Source organism: Lampetra fluviatilis, chromosome 62 (assembly GCF_964198595.1).
Source record: "Lampetra fluviatilis chromosome 62, kcLamFluv1.1, whole genome shotgun sequence".
Classification (NCBI taxonomy): Eukaryota; Metazoa; Chordata; class Hyperoartia; order Petromyzontiformes; family Petromyzontidae; genus Lampetra; species Lampetra fluviatilis.
Window position 1 is genome coordinate 6,260,031 of NC_136336.1, and position 4,641 is coordinate 6,264,671.

Below are 4,641 nucleotides of genomic sequence, written 5' to 3' on the forward strand. Positions count from 1 at the left end.
GCCCCGCCCATCGACCCTCGCCCCGCCCATCGCCCCTCGCCCCGCCCATCGCCCATCGCCCCGCCCATCGCCCCGCCCATCGCTTCTCGCCCCGCCCCTCGGCCCACCCCTCGCTTCGCCAACTCCGCCCCTCTATCTCAAAACCACGCCTCGTTAAACGCTAACCCCGCCCCCTTCACCTCAAAACCCCGCCCCTCACCCGGCCAACCCCGCCCCTCGACTTCAAAATTCCCGCCCCTCGCACTTCCAACCCGGGCTCCTCCGACTCCGCCCCTCCCATCTACAAACCCCGCCCCTGACTCTCAAACCCCGCCCCCTCCCCCTTAAAACCCCGCCCCTCACTCGCCAACCCCGCCCCTTTATCTCAAGACCCCGCCCCTCACTCTCAAACCACGCCCCCTCCACCTTAAAACCCCGCCCCTCACTCGCCAACCCCGCCCCTTTATCTCAAGACCCCGCCCCTCACTCTCAAACCACGCCCCCTCTACATCAAACCACGCCCCTCTATTTCAAGACCCCTCCCCTCATCCTTCAATCCCGGCCGCCTCCGACTCCGCCCCTCCTCATCAAACCCCGCCCCCTATTTAACCCCGCCCCCTTCATCTTCCAACCCCGCCCCTCCCTATAAAAATCCCGCCCCTCTCTATCCCCCAAATGCCCCGCCCCTTTCCATCACCCCACAGTCGTGACGTCTCGCGCTGGAATGTTTGGGTCACGTGGTAACGCTATTTGACCGTGTGTAGGGGGGGGGTGAAGGAGCGGTGGTGCAGCGGTTAGCGCGCTGCTGCGCACCGATAACCCTTGCGACCCGAGTTCGATTCCCCGCTCGAGGTCACCAAGATCGGTGGCTATTATCTTGGACCCGGTCCTGGTGGTCTGCCCCTAGGTCGACTCAGCCTCAAATGAGTACCTGGTACGGTGTGTAGTAAACATCGCCACTGGGGAGACAAAGGCGGACGGGCGTGGATGCTGGCCACCCCACCCCCTCTCGTGTGCCGTGCCGGCCTTTACAGGTGCTCGCTAACAGCACTTGCCCCAGCAGTCCGCTAAGGCTACACGGGGGATCTTTGTCTTTGGAGTGGGCGAGCGCGAGCCCCGCCCCTCAGCCCCCCCCCACCCCGCATTAAAGCACGTGACCAAGCAACCAATCAAGGCGCGCCGAACTCGAACAGCGCGCTGACGTCACCACGTCCTACGCGTGACGTTGACGCAACGTTTCTCTCAGGTGCACGTGACCAGGCCACGCTGCGCGATGACGTCACAATTAAATTTCCGAGTTCAGAATGGAGGACGGTATTAATGCTGTACAGGAGGAGGAATCGGATGAGGGACCGGCCATAAATGACGTCACGCAATTTTGGACGATTTTTGACCCCCCCCCCCCGTCGTCACACGGCGTCACAAAAAAGTCAGACCCCCCCCCTCAAATATGACGTCACAAAGCTCCGCACCTGAGGACGGCTGCTTGCGTTGTGGCCGAAACGTCGTGAGAATTATTTCATTATGTTTTATTTTTTTTATTTTATTATTTCCATTCTACGTGACTTTACCGAAAGAACAAAGAAGATGAATCCCTGCAGTCACGAAAGCTTTAAATCGAAATATAAAAGTCAATCTTCAGTTCAATATTCACTGTGTAATAGATTTAAAGCACGTGATGGAGCATTACCACGTGCTACCATCAACATATGAACTGCTCTATATCTATATATATAAAATCGCAAATCTGTCTGTCTGTCTGTGTGTCTGTCTGTGTGTCGCCGGACCATACGCAGTTTCATTGGACGAAATGTGAGGGATTTGCGAGACACGATTGGTCCGTTTGGTTTTCCACGGCGGTTGCCCCTGGCAACGGGTAGCGACGCATTCGCTGCAGGGTGGACGCCATTTTTAATTCCCGTTAAAAATATGCGCACGCATTAACACGTGACTCTGAGGTAAATTCATCAAAGTTTCACGTCCTCTTCACTCCCCCCCCACCCCAATGTGTGCAATTACTATTATAGGGTCGGTAGATAATACAATTATAGCGATTCGACAGTATTATTGTAGCGCGGGGAGGGGGGGGTAACGGCCCCAGTACCCAGCCTCAGCCGGGTGGGCAATTTAGGCGAGGCCGGAGGCTCTGCACGGTACTAGGCCTCGACACCCCACCACACTATAGGCCGTACATATTACTGCACAGCGGCCGAGGAGATCGTGGCTGGGGGGGGGGGGGGCAGGGGTAGCAGCCCATCTGTGTATATATGTAAGGTTATTAAGAAATATATTTTTCACCCGGGCAACGCCGGGTACTTCTGCTAGTAAAAATATAAAAAAATAAAATCCTCACGACGTTTCCATTGCAACACAAGCAATCATCATCAGGTGTGAAAGCCACATTACTTTACCAAAAGAACCAAGAATATAAAAGTCAATCTTCAGTTCAATATTCACTGTGTAATATATTTAAAACACGTGATGGAGCATTACCACGTGATACCATCAACATATGAACTGCTCTATATATTCTAATGCAAGGATATATTAATTGATTCCAACATGTATTTATTTTAAAAAAAATTAATGTAAATAGAACAATCAAACATAGAACAATTGTGAAGTTAAATAAAGTTATAACAATAGAAAATAAAACAATTCCAATAAGAAAGTAAGAGGACTTTTCAAATCGCAAAAAATCGCAGCCTTTGCGATTTCCCAATCGCATTGTTTCAACTTGCGATTTCCATTTGAAATCGATTAATCGTTTAGCCCTACTACACACGTTGCTCTGCTTGTGACCCAGCAGCGCTGTGGAGGCAGCAGATGGTTGGTGGATCACACACAGATGGGCTGAGAAACTCTCTTCCCGTGGGCGTAGAGGAGGAGGAGGAAGAGGTGCCGTGCCCTGGCTCGCGAGAACACGGCGGCACAGCAAAGCGTGGACTGCTTTAGCCCACCGGTGTGTTGAAGCGTGAAACCACAACATTTACAATTTTTGAGTAGCAAGACGTTTCGCTGGTAATTGCATCCAGCATCATCGGGCAATTCGCCAGAATGGTGAGGCTCTGCTCTGTCTCCCGTTCTTATATAGAGCAGCAGCAGCAGGGTGACGTCATCATTAACTCATTAATTCGTCAGGTGCAAAGATTTGAGGGGGGGGTTATTGTAATTACAGTATATACTAGATTAGTAATCAGGCTATTGTTACGATGCGAGTTGTAGATTAGTAATCATTTGTCTTTTGTCAACGTGACACTTTTTTACTGATTGGCCGTGTCGGGTGGTGGAGGGTTACGACACATTTATAAATAACGCGATCTAAACCCAAAAACGTTGATTATGAATTATATTGGTCGCGAAAGCCTACGTGTTAAACTGAAAGCGTGGACTAATCTCCATCTTGTTCCAACTCCCCCGTCTGTTCCAACTCACTTTACCGAGTTGCGTAGAGGAGGAGGTGCGTGGATTCTAAATGGGGAGGGGGAGAAATACTGAGATGACTTGCTGATGCACCACCTGTGCCCCCTATCGTGCCAAATTGCTGTGCTTTAGCCACCCGGTGCTCCGCTCGTTGGTGTGAGTGTCGCTACTCTGCCCTCCGTTGTTGTTGGAGGGCGACTGCCTCCAACTGCCCAGCAGCGTCCTTCACGAGCCTCCTCCACTGAGGCCGATCTTGACACCGCTGGTACCAGTCATCGGCAAGTCCACTCAGCTCCACGTCCTCCTGTACCACGTCACTCCATCTCTTCTCTAGCCCGTGCCGCGCCCTTTTAGCCCCCTCGATCCGGCCGAACAAAAGCTGTTGAGGCATGCGGTGGCTGGGCATGCGGGCTACGTGACCCAGCACCATCACCACCACCATCACCACCACCACCATCACCACCACCATTACCACCACCATCACCACCACCATCACCACCACCATTACCATCACCATCACCACCACCATAACCACCACCACCATGGCGCATTGCTGCCTCTTGATATTTAGAGTTGGGGATTTGTTGTTGTTGTTAAACCGAATTCGAACTAAAATAATGACATGACTCTCCTTATTATATTTGTTTCCTACAACCCTGTCTTCAACAAAATATAATCCCAGAATTATGTCGGCAGGACCCTCTTGAAAATGAGTCACACGACGCAGCGTGGCTCTGCAGGATAAATCACTAAAATGATGACGATAACGATACTCGGAATAATAAGAAGAATCATTGTTAAATTTCGATTTAAAGCTTTCATTTATGGACGGCCCCCATATGCAGCTACCTGTGCTAAATTTCGATTTAAAGCTTTCGTGACTGCAGGGATTTATCTTCTTGGTTCTTTTGGTAAAGTCACGTAGAATGGAAATAATAAAATAATAAAAGTAAAATATAATAAAATAATTCTCACGACGTTTCGGCCACAACGCAAGCAGCCGTCCTCAGGTGAAGAACAGGACTGTCATTCAGAATCTGTCTTCTCGACAGACCTGTTCTTCACCTGAGGACGGCTGCTCCCGTTGTGGCCGAAACGTCGTGAGAATTATTTTATTATGTTTTATTTTTATTGTTTAATTATTTCCATTCTACGTGACTTCACCGAAAGAACCAAGAAGAAGAATCATTGCTATTTACTGCTGGCTTTGTTCTGTTATCACGGTGTCGATGGTTGCTT